Raw genomic sequence first — 15,297 nt, forward strand, 5'->3', positions numbered from 1 at the left:
TCAGCCTATCAAGTCTTACTGAGAAGTCAGTGCTGCCCTTTATTGTTGAAAAATCAATGATAGACCACTTCTTTCTAGTACCATGGGGCCCTTTTGTCAAGTGTGAAGAGAATTACGGACAATGTGTGAAATACTGTGTAAAGCTGAGGTGTATTTCTTTTCTTTCATTGGAGATGTCTTAGCAAAGAGCCAGCATGATTTGTAGAAAAAATGATTAAAAGTGTGATGAGGGGAAATGAGATACCTTCCCCCTTGACTGACTAATCATATTTTGTCTCATGGATCCTATGACGACTTCAGCGTGATCTGAGCTCATGAGTCACCACTCCTTTTCTTCATTTATGGCGAAGCAGGATCTGATACAGTGTTCACAGCTGCTGCTAAGTATGCAGCAGAGAGGTAACCTGTCACTGTTACTGTTGCCTCGTGTGAAACGCTTGTTAAACATCCCTTTTTTGCCTTGAAGTAAATACAGGCTGCACAGTATCGTGCCCAAAAATACTGAACCTGCTGCTGTCTGTTTTTGTTGACGATGCCACCTCCCCACCTACTCGTCTGCTTTGCATATTGCCCACGATAGATGTGATGAGATCCTGCAGACAACAAGAATACTACATACATAAAATACTCTAAATGTGGAGATCTGACTGACATATAGCTGGATAATCGATCCTGATATGCAGCATCTTTATGCCAGGTGGAAAAAGTTCTGTAATGTCACTGTATTGATGGCGTCATGATAAAAAGCAATGCTAGCTGATTTCCTTCACATACTCTGTCACAGTGCTGCCCAGTACAACCACGGCTGTCAACTGGTGGCCATGGAGTAGATCCACTGAGCAGTTGGGGTTTAACTCCATAATGAGTTATGGAATAGCAAGGGATCCTACAAATATAGCTACACAGTAGGGGTTTCTCCAACCAGTTTCTGATGCGGATGGAGATTGCTGATAGAGAAGACAACACCAAAACAATGAAGTAAGTTGAAGACTTCTCTCCACAATCACCGCTCTCTATCTCAGTTAATTAAAGAATGCCGCAATTGCACTGCAGTAATGTCAGCTTCTGTAATGAAACAAGGCGAAACAGGAGTTACCTGGATGTAACTGCAGTACTATAGTAGTACTGTAGCTCGAATATCATGAAGCTCTTTAAAAAATGTAAACACAATAATTGTAGCATGATGCCTGGCCATGTGCGATACATGTTTCTGGTGTCAGGCTGGTGATATTAATGGGTGAAATCCAACATTGAACTATAAATATTTGTGGTATCTGCCGAGGGATTCCTGCTAAGCTCTTGCATCAAGCATAAATCCAGCTTTATTGATTCTCTTTCTCCTGGTCTGCTCATACACCCTTTCATTGAAACGCCACTGCTAGCATAGCCTAGTGCTCCGTTATTAGTGCAAGCTGTGGTTAGCACCTCATTGGCCTCACCTCGAGTCCAGCACCAGGAACTCCTTTGAGCCCAGCTGTATCAGCAGCTGCAACTATAATAGTCCTGTTGTTGAGGTGTTGGTCTGGCTTGTGTGCTGAAAGAGAGAGACAGAGTCTGTGTTTGGCCCCTCACCCGCCCCTATCCGTCTGCAGACTCACCTTTGACCCCCGGCTGGCTGCACTACCCCCTCTCATGCTGCTCTTTTCCAGTCCACCGCTCTCTGCATGATGTCTGACTGCCTGAAGAGAGGGATGGAAAGAGAAAAAAAGGAAAGAAATCTGCTCAATGGGATGCGGCCACAGTAATACGACAGAAAGGAGATAAAGGAGGAGAAAGACAGGGATTGGGAAGAAAACAAGGCTGGCGAGGGGGGGGGGGAATTGACAAACAGTATACGGGTTGCCAGGTTTGTCCACTCCTAGAGAGAGACAGAGATTGGAAAGTGAGAAAGAAGCCAGCTCATCCAGACAACAGCCCTGAGAAACCAAGATAAGAGCGACCAGCAGTCAACAATTACGCCATCAATTTCCAACCTGGCTTTCACCTTCTTCTCCCACTCTCTCTTTCAATCTTTCTCATCTTTTGCTTCTTGGTGCTCTCTCTTATTCTCTTTTCTCCCCTTTAGTCCCCACTGCTGTGCTCCCTGTGAAATTTTGTAATAGGCATCTCTGCGTGCAGTACATACACAGTATGCTACACGTACAGCAGCCCTGTTTCAAGCTCTGTGTCAGAGCATTTTTCAGACAATCAAATGGTGTTTTTAAATGGTTTATGTAAAGACAGGTAAAGAAAGGTTCAGCTGAAGCTAATATGAGGCTTCAGAAGTCTTGACAAGTTTCTCTTTTTGCTTCCCCTGATAATGTTTTCTTGCAGAGCCGAGGTGGAAGGATCTGTCCTGGGAGCCAGGTTGTCAACTAGAAGTAGAACTAAACACTGGCAATAAACCTACCAGAACAAACATACCCCATTGATTGGGCTAACTCGGTCTGCTAAAACCTCATATAAGCGTCAGCTGAATATAAAAATATATATTTAAGAATTGAGAGGAATGATTATAGCAACAAACTAAACTAAGATACCTTGGTTTTCACTGAGCAGACATTTTTATTTCTTGCTACCATAGACTGTATATAAAGACAACACATCTCCACTAGGGCTGCAACTAACGATTATATTCATTGTTGATTAATCTGTTGATTGTTTCCCAGTTAATTGATTAATTGTTTGGTATAAAAAGTGTCAAAATTGTTTCCCAAAGGCCAAGATGACTTCCTAAAATGTCTTGTTTTGTCCAAACCCAAATATATTCACTTTACTGTCATAGAGGAGTAATGAAACCTGAAAATATTTACATTTAAGAAGCTGCAATCAGATGTTTTTTGTTTTTTGTTAATGATTCAAACCGATAAATCAACTGTCGAAACAGTTGCCGATTGAAAATATATATTAATATGTAATTTACTTTGTCTCCACTTGTCCAAAACATCTTGTATACAGGCACTGCTATCTTGCACCGGTGATGCCATGCGGAGCCAGAGTCTGTGCAGGAGTGATCGAGGTTGAAGCCGCGGTATACACCTGGCAGGTTTGTCCATTCTGGGCTACTGTACAAACATGGCAGCGCAACATAGCGGACTCCGTGGAAGAGACACTAATGACAAGAAAACTTTATATTCCATTTCTGCCAATATCCCCCTAAATCTCACACACTGTTCCTTTAAGGAAAGGATCTGAATACTTCATCCACTACTCACGCACTTTCACACACACACACACTCTCTCAAACACTCGTAACATCAGACAAACATGGAAGGCCACGTGCGTTTTCTCACACACAGTCTCACCTGTACTAACACATTCACACATGAATGTATTTGCACGCACACCTTCATTCGCTCACACTTTGTCTCTATCTTCTTTCTCACACTCTCTCTCTCTCACACACACACACACACACACACACACACACAGTAGCATATGGAACAGTTTATCTCGCAGTTTTTTTTCTTCCTTTTTTTCGTACCTATTAGGCAAAGTCTTTTTTAGGAACACCAGGGAGGAGAGAAAGGCAAACTCTTTATTATGATTTTTTCGCCCGAGGTTAGAACAGCCATGGAGAACAAATACACACGCACAGGCGCACACACACATACGCACATACACACACACACACACACACACACTCTGAGCCCCCCTCTGCTTCTACGCGTCAAAAAATCAATAACACTTCTCTTTAAAAAACGCCTGAAATCTAATGGAAAGAGACAGTGAGGGAGTGAGAGGGGGTTACTGATGAACCCCACCAACACACACACACACACACACACACTTACTTACCTTGCTCACTTTCTCTGCTGATTTTGCTTATTTTTCTTTTCTGTTCGCCAGAAACCAGATAGATAGGTAGATAGATAGAACCGTTATGGTATACCAGGGAAAAGCAAGAGGAGCCGTCTCAAATTGAAGCAACTGAGTTAAATGGCCTTCCCTTTTTAAAATTCATGGACAGTCCGTTCCTCCATCCCTCCGTCCCGCCTGTCCTCTCATATCTCTGCGGCTGAACAGCTCTGATTTGTGTACCAGGATTAAATTCCTCAAATTTGTCTTTCACTCCCTGTGGGAGAGGACCGTGCTTTTTAATTAATTGATTTTGAAATTAAGTTAGCTGCTGCGTGTGTGTGTGTGTGTGTGTGTCCGTGTGGGTGTGTGACTGTGTGGTTAATCGGGTGTGTGTGGTTGTGGAGAAGTGTGTCTTTCCCCAACACTTAGCTGGGTAACAGAGGGGTGGGATTGTGTGCGTTTCTGTGATTCTGTAAATTGACGTCGGTACTAAATCTTTATCAAGAGTGTAAAAAGGACAATTAGTGGTTTTATCAGGGTTATGTGCCCGCCTATTTCCATTTCTGTACATATTGGGTTTCGTACGGATTAAGTAAACAAGCTATAACATGCTAATCAGTGAGCTTTAGAGGTGCTGGTAGGTAGATCTTGTTACCTGTAGCCAGCCTCCCTGCTAAGCTAAGCTAATCAACTGTTGGCTGTAGCCTTTTAGTCATATGTAATGGACAGATATGTAATGGACAGATACGAGAGTAGTATTGATCTTTTTATGTTACTGTCAGCAAGAAAGCTAATTAGTATGTTTCCCGAAATGTCAAACGATTCTTTCAAGAGCTCTGCGTAAGAGGCAAGAGAGGAAGTGCATGAACTTCATGTGTGTGCTAAATAAAAGGGAACCACGTGTGGAGAAAAAGTATCAAGGAGGCTTAGAGGGAGGTCAGATATGGAAACATTAAGGTCACATAGACGAGCACCGAGTCACCTGTTGCTCCACTCAGCTACATTTGGAAATTTGCAAAATTGTCTGATGTCCGCATAGAGAACAGACAAAAGGTATTAAATGCCAAGTTTTAGGAAGTGTTGACTTGACTGCTTGAGGACAGGGAATTTTTGCCTGCTACAAACTAAAAGCTGAGATCAGCCTCAGCTCAAAGAACATGATGAGTACAGCAGTTGAGGATTTAAGACTTACTAAAAAAAAAGAATTATGGACAAATATTATTTATTTATTTTTGTTTTATACCGAAGCTCTTTTTCCTCAGATATAAAAAAATGTGTAAACCTGTCTGTGAAAAACTGACGTGCGGCTGTAACAGGCAACTGCAAGTGGAAGTAGAGACATTTACACAGCAACATGCGTTTTAAAGGCTTCCGAAAATTTCATCCATCTTCTTTAGAAGGAAATTGTTACCTCATAATGACAGACACAACGTCACGTTTTTGTCTAATACATGCAATGGTCGTAGTTGGCTGCTGTAGGATTCAGGGTGTTGTGAACAGATAGAGACTTGACAAACAGTGCTGAGCTGCTGCGATAAATGGTAATCAGAGCCTACAGGAAAAAGGCTTCCCTCGGAGTAATTACATGCTTCTAAGTCTCCTCACCAAACCATTTAACGTTTTCACCCACCAAAAACAACCTGCTAAACAACGTAGTGTTTTTAACTCCAGCCGCTAAATGTGTCTTTATTTCCTGAGCAATACTGTCTTATCAAGCTTTGTTAAACAAGTAGTAAACTGTATCCAGCCCATGCACATTTCAAAACAACCCCTTGAGTGTGCAGAAAATGCCTAAATCTGAAACGGTGGAGCAGTGAGGATTAGTCGATATCTAACTCTCTTAAGGAGGAAAGCATCAACACTAAATCACTTTCCAGCAACCACAACTGTTATGTAGGAAGAAGCTGTCGTTAGCTAAAGTGATTTTACTCTGTATCTCGGTATAAGGCCAGAGATGCTTGTACAGTAAGATGAAAGTGGAGGGGGAGACAGTTAGCTGCTGGATAAATCTCTTCATCCACAGCCTATTCAAAAATCATAGGCGAGCAGCTCTTTAATGTGGGGATTGTGCTGGGTAACTCTGTGCGTGTTTGTGTGTGTTCACACTCCTTCATAATTACCAACTAGTGTCTCTGTGTGAGGGTGCGAGTGCTCCGCTGTGCCCTTTGTGTTCACGTGTGTGGTTTCTCTCTTTTGCAGCTGCATGGACGCTCGCTTTGTTCCACACTGCTGCTGTGTTGCTGAATGTCTCCCGTATTATGTACCGCACAAAACCGTCCTCTCTAAAGCTGCGTTCGCCACCGCAGCGTGCTGCCTCAGCGCTCGTAGCAGAGGATTGTGTTGCTCATCAGCATCACAGCGCTGGTGGTGGATCTGCTGCATGCTGTCAGGCCCACGCCGTCTGTCGCAGTGTGTGTGTGTGTGTGTCTTTTTCGGTCTTTAAGTATGTGTGTGTGTGTCTCTGTTTCTTTGTGTCTGTGTGTGTGTGTGCCTTTGCCTTTGTTTCTCTGAGACTGTGTGGCTGTTTCTTTGTGTCTGCATCTATGGGAGTGTGTGCTAACCTGTGTGCATCTTCATCTCTTTGTGTTTGAGTGTCAGTGTGTGTATTTGTACCTGTATGTGTGTGTGTGTCCTTGATTGTGTGTGTGATTGTGAGGGTGTGTCTTTGTCTAAGTGCTTTGTGTCTGGATCTGCTTTGGTCTTATTAATTATATATATATATGCTTTGTGTGTTTGTGTGTGTATCCGTCTGTGTGTGCGTTACCACAGTTGGATGACAGACAGAACTCCCGCTAGACTTTATTAACAACATTTACTAGAAACTCTGCTGAGTTTGTCTAAGCCGGGAGATTAAGATGTGCACACAAACACACACACATAAACACACAGACACACACTGACAAAACTGACTCACAAAGGCACCAGGGGTTGGGGAAAGAGAGGTAGGGTATGTGTGTGTGTGTGGGTTTGTGTTTGTGCGGGGGGCTAGCTTTGCAAAATCAACAAACACATGTGCTGTAGCGTTCTGACACATTTATACACATTGTGTTCTCACATATTCCTGTTCTGTCGTACATACTGCGTCACACCTCCCACACACATACAGTCTTAAACACTCTTAAACACACACAAACACACACACACAGACAGTTTGTAATTAGTATGAAGGCATCAAAAGCTTGTAGTTATGATTTATGTGTGTGTCTCTTCTCACCTGGGCTTCACACCCTCAAAACACCTGAGAAAGTGCACCAGGGTGTTGTTACCAAACTATAAAGACATCAGTGTGTATCTCTGTCGCTGTGTGTGTGTGTGTGTGTTTGCTCCGTGGTGCAGTAGCAGCAGTTGGAGTTGGTCTATCGACTTATTGGTTCTAGAAGACGAAACGTGGTATTGGTCAATTCCCCATCGTTTATTTAAATGGAGGGACTGCACAGGTAGACACTATTCCGATCTGAAGAGAAACAGCAATGGAAAATGTTAAAGGGGTAGTTTTAACACTGGGACACTCCACACTGATCATTTGATGAAAGAAAGTGACATGAAAAAGATGTTTGGTGATCAGAAATTGTTGTTGAGTGAGTTGAATTGTTAGGGCTCTGAACATTGTGAAGCTGCATGGGTCAGAAGTTATCTTACTAACAGGAAATATAATATAGTACAGTGGTCGGCAAGGCGGCCCGCAGCCAGATTGCTTTGATAGCAGAAAAATAAAAAATAAATAAATTGATAGCAGCTGGTGCTGAAATAGATCTCTGTCATGACAGCTACAGTTACTTACATAATCACTTCCGCTTAAATGATTGTGCCTCCAAAATAAAAGCGCATTTTTTGCAGCAAAACTTTATCGAGTTTATTGAAAGCTTTTACTTTGAAAAGTTCTGAAAGACATTCATAGACATACATAGACATAGACACACATAGACTCTAGCTTGCTTGACACACCACTGAAAAAGCCGTCACTAAACATGTGATTGGATTCCCCTGAAAATAAGCGTCCATATGTTTATGAATGCGGATCAAACGCCGGGACGCACACACACTGCAGCACATGCTTTATTGTGAGCATGTGCAAACGTGTCCTTATAATCACTTTGTTTAACAAGGGAGAAAAAAACATCTGCAGCATGTTGGGATCGATCATACAGTCCAGTCCCGCACACTACCGACGTAGCTAAATGTACACATAATGACAAAAATATAAGAAAAACTATTTGACTGTGTTCTAGCCCACCATGTAATGGTTTAAAAAAACTTAGACTTATTTGCCAGACTTATTTGCCGACCCCTGGTATAGTATACAGCATATTTTAATGGTTTTTCAGAGTTAAGAGCAGTGATGTGCGGTGTGCCTCGGGGCAGTTGTTTCGGACTGTTGACTGCTCATTTTAAATAATGCCAGCATTGCAATGTATGCAGATGACCCCACAATATACACATCAGTGCCCACATCTGGAGAAGTACAGTAGTTTTTAAATGAAGGAATTTCATAAAACCAAAAAGATAAATCGTGTTAATTCGTAAGCTCTCTTCACTTCACTACTTCAGACAGAGCCAGATTAACTGTTTTCCTCTGCCTTCAGTATATGCTAAGCTAGGCTAAACACATCCAGGCCCACAGTTGATCTTTTGAAACGTCTCGTCAACTATTGATCAGTTTTTTATTGTAATAGTTTGATATTTTGGTAAAATACTTCCTGCAGTCTTGTCACTGCTCCTGGCCAAGAAATAATCCCACATATAATCCTCTGTAAAACTGCAAACTGTCGTGTTTATATTAATTTTTTTGTATTGATTAAACAACATTGTTTCTTAAGACAGAATCAGGTTGGCTTTTTTCCCCTTACACTCTTTATGCTAAGCTATGCTAACTGTCTCCTGTTTGTGGCTTCATATTCAGAGTAGAGTCATGAGTGGTATTAAGTCTTTGGAAGACAGCCGGAAATTCTTTTTCCCCAAAATGTAATCATTCCTTCAAAGAAAAGTGAATGAATAGAGACAGAGATACAGTGTCAGATAGCAAAATAGCCAAGAAAAAGAAGAAACAAGTAAGCAGAGAGACGGTCCAATAAACACAAAAAAAGAGCAGAAGTCAGAAAGTGCCAGACAGAGCTGAGAAAATGCAGGCTGAAATAAATGAAAGACTTGAGAAAAGTCATATAGCGCAAATGCGAGCCGGAGAAGTGTCTGAGATGATGAAAGAGAATCAGAAAAAGTGAGATAAAATGATGCAGACAAGAAAAGGAAAGCGGCAAATACTGCAGATAAAAAGACAGAGGCAGAGTGTGTGATTGTTGTCGTCAGCAGCTCTCTGACTCCTGCCCGGTGACCACAGGCCTCCTTTGCACTTCATTTATTGTCACTCTTTATTTGATTTCTTTGTACCGCTGTCATTTTCCTCCCTCCCTGTTTGCCACCCAGACACCCTGCCGCTTTTGTTTTTCCATTGCAGCAACAAAATGGCCTAGTTCTTTCCTAACCTTGACTTAAAGGGCCAGAGAACTCTCTTTCACTCTTTTTGGTGCATTTGTGGAGTAGGTTTTTTTTAATCAAAGCTTTTTTAAATAACTGTTGATTGAAGTGCTGTGGTCGGTTTTAAAGGTACCTCAGCAACTTTTACTGTTTAAATGTGTGCATTTTGGAACATGTTGTCCTTTGAATGTCTGTTTTTGTCCTAATTTACTTATACAGTATGTAAAAGAACAAAAGATGTGTCTTGAATTTGACACATCCTTTTTTAAACATACCAACATGCTGCCAGTCTGTCTGAACAGACAGCCCACCACTGGTTTTGATTATGATCAGGCTTCAATTTACCAGACTGAAGACATTTTTCAATTTCAAATTTACTGCTGAGCTTTTGATTCGAGGGCTGACAGCATGTGTGAGCTACCAGTGAGCTTCACATTTATTCAGAGGCAGGTTTGTTTATGTTGATATTATTCAAAATGGTCTGCAATTAGTGACGGTTGATGGAAGGTTGAAAAAGCTTCTCAGTGACAAAGCTGCATGTGATGACAGCGTGTATGAATAAATTACGGGTTCTAAAAGCTGATCTTTATGTTTTTGTTGGGATAACATCAAGCTGATTTTATTGCGTCTCAATGTGCGATTGTAATGTAGGTGAAGTAATGATTTTTCTCCGTAGCTTCTTGGCTGTCAGCCTGAAGTAACCCTGCAGTGAAACTTGCATTAAGGAGCTACTAACACGCCTTAATTTTGTTTGTATGTTTTTTATTGGATGTCAAATGACTGTGTAAAAGCGGCTTCAGAGTCTTTTCCACCATGACAAGAATAAACTGTGCTGAGAGCACTGAATCCAAGTCGTTCTTCTGCAACAGTCACGTTTCTCAATTCTGAACATCACTCCAAAGGCATCAACCCTTTAAAAATCCAGATCAAACTCTGTCTCCCATCCCAAACCTCTCCCTTTCCTAACAACATTACACAGCAAGCATTCTGCCCATATTAAACGGCCAGCAACTGCATTTTAACAGGTAGCATTACACCTTAACACAGTTTTTCACTGTCCATTACTGCACCATTGATTCCAGTTAAGCTAACATAGGATTGTAAGTGAGCCGAGGGTTTGAGTGGAGGGTTTCAGCGCGTCTGACAGTTTAAAGCACATCGAGAAACTGGCTACCGGCCCGCTGTGATCTCACGGCGAGGTGATATAATCCTTGTTGGTCATGGTGTCTGGGCTGCCAGTTGTTTACCATTTAGTGAGCTGCAGAACAGTGAGATGAATGTAAACGCCTGGCGACTCTTCACGTCTATTTTTGAAGCATCATTGAATTTACATCTATATTTAGAAATGCAAGAATCCATGCAAGCATAAGAGCTCATTTTTCTCTATGAGAATGCACCATAAAATGGGCCCACTGTTGAAAAAGTGTTGGGGATGTCCCAAGGCTTCAGAGGTCTAAGCTGTATAACTCATACCACCAACACAGTGTGCTCAACCCAGCTGGCAACATTTGTGTGTGTACCCTCGCTGTCTTTGCCATCTCTCCACTCCGCGACATCCAAAAGAAGCACAAACAGCTTCGTTGAGGTGGAAAAAGAAATTGCCTTTTAACCAATTGTTAAATGCACCCTAACCAGAGCGAATGGTGAAATTCACCAGATGTTCTGCGTTTACTGAGCAAGACGATCCGCTGAGGTTGAAATGTGTCACATGTTCTGTTCCTGAGTGCCCTTGATGATCTGGCACAATTTAATTTCTGTATTTCATAACTTACTGCATTTAACAGGAAAGGCATCATTCATGGTGGGATTCATTGATCTGATAGTCGGCCACACCCTTTGCTTATTTCACTATGGCAAAATGATACAACACAGGAGTGATTAAACATATATTCAGTTCATAAAGCTTTTATTAGTTTGTTGTACCGGAGCTTTGCTCGAGTAAACACTCATTGTTATGTAATTCATTCCCATGAAGAATCCCATGGAACAAGTAGCATCATGGGAAGTAATGTGTCTTGTATTTGGCAGCAGCAACAACAGTTTGTTTGAAATACTTAGAAGAAGATGCATCTTGTTTAACATGATACTGACAGCCACTGTGGCTTTAAAAGGAGCGCCCAATTCAGAAGCCCAAAATTCAGAGCAGAAAACTGCAAAACATCCAGGCAACAAAAAAGATATTAGCAAATAATTTTACTTGACAGGATCCAACTTAGGCTGTGTTCAGACTTAGCTTGCAACACTGCATTTGCACAACAGTTTGGTCACAGAGGACTGCGGCAAAAGAAGATGGTGCTAGTCAACCTGGCTGTCGAGGTGAAGAGGGAGCTTAACCCTGAAGGCAGCACTCTTGAATTACAGAGTCGTTTTATGTTCCAGACTTCAGCTTTGCTCGTGAGCTTTGTGTAGAGACAGAAAGCACAAGATTTGACATGTTTTTATTCAAGTCACATATTTTGGGCTGCAAATGGACGCTCCATATAGGCCCTTTGTGGAAATGGCCAGATAACAAAATGATGCGGAAAGTATTAATTGGGCTTCAGGCACACAGTGTGGAGCGCAGACCTACAGAAAGAGCTCTGCGTAGAACGGCTGCTTCTCGGGATTGAAAGGATCTATTTGAGGTAGGGCGGGCATCTGATCGGGTCGCCTCCTTCCGGAAGTGTTCTGGGCACATCCAACTGATGAGACCACAGGGAGGAAACCGAAGGGATCAGGATATATCTCGCATATAGCCTGGGGAACACCTGGATCCACCAGAAAGAAATGCATAGCTAGGACGAAAAGATTGGCCTAGTTTGCTCAGCCTGCTGCCTCCACTTCTTGGACCTGGATAAGTAGCTAGAAATGATTAGACTAATGAATGGAAGCAATGCAGGATTGTTCAGCAAAGTCCTGCCTCATAGTCTTATTAACCCTTGTGCAGTGTTTGATCAAACCTTTCTTGATCACTTGTAGCAACACACAACAACACAGCCACCTGGATTGAACAGAAAGCTGTCTAAAAATCCACCTGTCCTGACGCTGTTACCCAGAGTTTCTTGCTCAAGGGCACCTGGACTGCAGTGATCCCAGGTCAGGCCCTAATGCTTCATCATAAGCCCTGCAGAGCCCCGCCACAGTCAATCTCCCACAGATCAAACATCACAAGGTCAACATGCATAAGTAGATACATTTAAACCAACACACACACACATAAGCAGACACATGCATTTTTGGGCTTTGATGCAAATGTTTGGTCTTTTCCTCTGAGTTCCTCACACATACAAGCACACACACAACACAACACACACCTGTCCTCCTCCCTTAGGCACGTATTGTAGAGAACCATCCCTCTCCTCTCCTGTCAGTGGGAACAAATGAGCCAGGGCATGTTTCCTAGTGTGTGTATCTGCGTGTGTGCAGGGCAAACTTCCTCTCTGTCTGGCCTTCCTATCTTTTGCTTCCCCTCAAAACACACAAACACACATACACACCTGTTCTGCACTGTTAGCCTCTGACAGATCACTGACATGCTGTCTCTAGGCCATTCTGCACTGTGTGTGTGTGTGTGTGTGTGTGTGTGTGTGTGTGTGTGTGTGTGTGTGTGTGTGTGTGTGTTTGTGTGTGTGGTTACAGACAACCCCCCACTGTGTCAGTCTGGCAATTGCCATTTCTCAAGGAGCTAAAAGAAGGGAGGGAGTGTGGAAGTCTGTAAGGATGGAGTGAGGGCGAGGCCCTAGATGTGAGTGTGTTTGTTGTCAGGGGTTTATTAATAAAGATGACCTCAGCTGCTCAGAGGGTGTGTGTGTTTGTGTGTGTGTGTGTGTGTGTGTGTGTTTTCTTCCTTTCTTTCTTTCTTCTCTTTGTGACTTTTGGTCAAATTATTATTATTTTGAGGAGAAGAATTCCATTTTTGTATTCATACATACGTTTCAACGCCTTCTCCCGCCTTCTGTCTTTCTTCTTTGTCAGTTTGTGGCAACAGTCTGAGGTTGTTGATACTCATAATGTATCTTTGCTTCAGACTCATCTGTGTGTGTTTGTGTAACAGGGATAATCCTTCCTGATATAACTCCTTTGTGTCTCAGCGTCCGTGGATGTGATTATGTGCTTCATTATGCCAGGCTAAACAGGTTGAGTCCACTGTGTGCGTGTGTGCAGACGTCAGTCACCTGCTGTGTGTGTTAGTAAGAACAGCTGTCCTCACAAGAATAGAAAGATGAGTCATTTCCTTCAAAGTGCACAGCATTTCTGCTTGTCGCCACTCCAACTCTCCATCACAAACATGACTTAATTAACATCCAGGACTGCCACTTAGCTACAGGCTACAGCGTACTTACACTGTTGCAAGATTTGTTTTCCTGTTGCCTTCGTTTCATCTCCCAATCCACAATGGGGTTTTTTTCTCTTTGAATTTCATTATATCGAGCGGCGGAAGCTTTCCTGATGGTTTCGCATGATGTTTTATAAAATGCCCTATAGTATTTTCCCTGTGTTTGTCTGTTGTGGCAGGATGGTTTGGACAGGATTCAAACTGCTTCTCCAGCATGAACTAAGTACTCGAATTCAAATGCAGCTTTCAAACAACAGCACATTAGAACTGTGGCAAACCTAAGCAAAAAAAAATCAAAATAATCTGCAGGACCACTTACTGTACTGCAGATAATCTGTATGTGGAGTCAAGTTAGGTCAAGAGAGACGTGGTCAGTTGTGGGAGGTGATCTCATTTGTTTAGCTGTCAAGCTCCCCTCTGTATCCGTCCCTCAAGGCTGGAACGGGAGCCTGAGTGGGACAGCCAGCCAAGCAATGGGCCCCCAGGGGTCTGGCAGTTACCATGGAGGGGGAGGGCGGCCCTCATTTTGCACTCTGTCTGCCTCACCACGATGAGCACAGAGGCCATTAGGGACAGGGTCCTCCTGCAGCCCGGGAGAGCCACCTAATGAAATAACGCATGGAGATCATGCTGTTACTGTCGCCGACACACAAAGATATACGTGCACGAGCATGAGCAGAGGCAAGTATGAACACGTGTGCAAATGAAGATTCACAAACACGTAACACCTAGTGGATATGTGCAGCATGTGGTGCGCACACTCACAGGAGTAGATGCATTAATTGATCCACGCTCACATATTACTCTTTAACCTTTCTCTCTGTCAATAATCCCCCACCTATGTAGGGTTCCCTGGCTATTTGCTATTACAGCTGCAGCTCCGACCCTCAGCCAGTTGCATTTCGTTGGACAGACGGGAGCAGCAGTGAGAGGAAAGCTAATGAAACAGGATATTCCTGCCTCTGATTATTCCACCAGAGAAGAATAAGAAAAATCACACTCACTTTGACCTTGAGTGAGTCTATAAAATCACAGTGTATGCAGAGACAGGCTGTATGTACCTATTCACCGCTGGGCGCCATTGTTCTTTGGGGCCCACGCAAGACCTGACATACTGCATACTCCCCCGTAATGGTTCAGTATCTCCTTCAGGGAGACACTGAGTCACACCAGTCTTCTTTGGAGAGTTCAATCACATATAATGTCAGGCCCCATGCTGTGAAATTGCAAACAGAAAAATGAAAAGAAAAGTATGTGCATTTTTTTAGGTATTTAATGATGGCAGAGATGTGGCATTGACAGCAAATGGAGGCTGAAAGTAAGAGCAACAAAGAGATGGGTCTGTGTTTATCCACCTCTTACAAGTCCTGGCCTTCATCAGGGTGCATCTGAAGTTCTCTTGAAATAAAGCAGTCACGTGAGTTTGCAAGAGAAATATAAATCATATTTAAAAGAAGACATGCAAAATCAGTATTACAACCATTTTGTTTTTTACCATTTCATAGATAAAAAGGGTTGAATCTCCATATTTCAATACAAAATACTACAATCTACTGTTGAACTTAACAACTGAAATGAGTATTTTCATTAAGGGAAAGAAGAAGAAGAGTCCAATTACTATATTTTAAAGCATTTAACATGGAGTATTCTCACATTATAAAGTTGCCATCAATCTTTCTTTTAATATTCATTTGGAGTTGTGTTTCTGGCCAACAGACAAATTTAAGTCT

The 15,297-nt window shown here is 42.5% G+C and overlaps 1 protein-coding gene across 2 annotated transcripts in view; it reads left to right on the forward strand.

Moving 5' to 3' along the window:
- The window catches only part of sema4c (sema domain, immunoglobulin domain (Ig), transmembrane domain (TM) and short cytoplasmic domain, (semaphorin) 4C), a 94,406-nt gene that overhangs the window by 9,162 nt on the left and 69,947 nt on the right, over positions 1–15,297 (forward strand). The window contains exon 2 of one of the 2 annotated variants that reach the window (XM_038703488.1): positions 2,938–3,025. The exons of the other annotated variant lie outside the window; for it this stretch is intronic. The gene's annotated coding sequence lies outside the window, so the exon portion shown is untranslated. The remainder of the gene's footprint in view (positions 1–2,937; positions 3,026–15,297) is intronic. 2 annotated transcript variants of the gene reach the window in all.

The sequence above is a fragment of the Micropterus salmoides genome, unplaced genomic scaffold (genome assembly GCF_014851395.1).
Source record: "Micropterus salmoides isolate LMB-PRFRI ecotype aquatic unplaced genomic scaffold, ASM1485139v1 Ms_hic_scaffold_7, whole genome shotgun sequence".
NCBI lineage: Eukaryota > Metazoa > Chordata > Actinopteri > Centrarchiformes > Centrarchidae > Micropterus > Micropterus salmoides.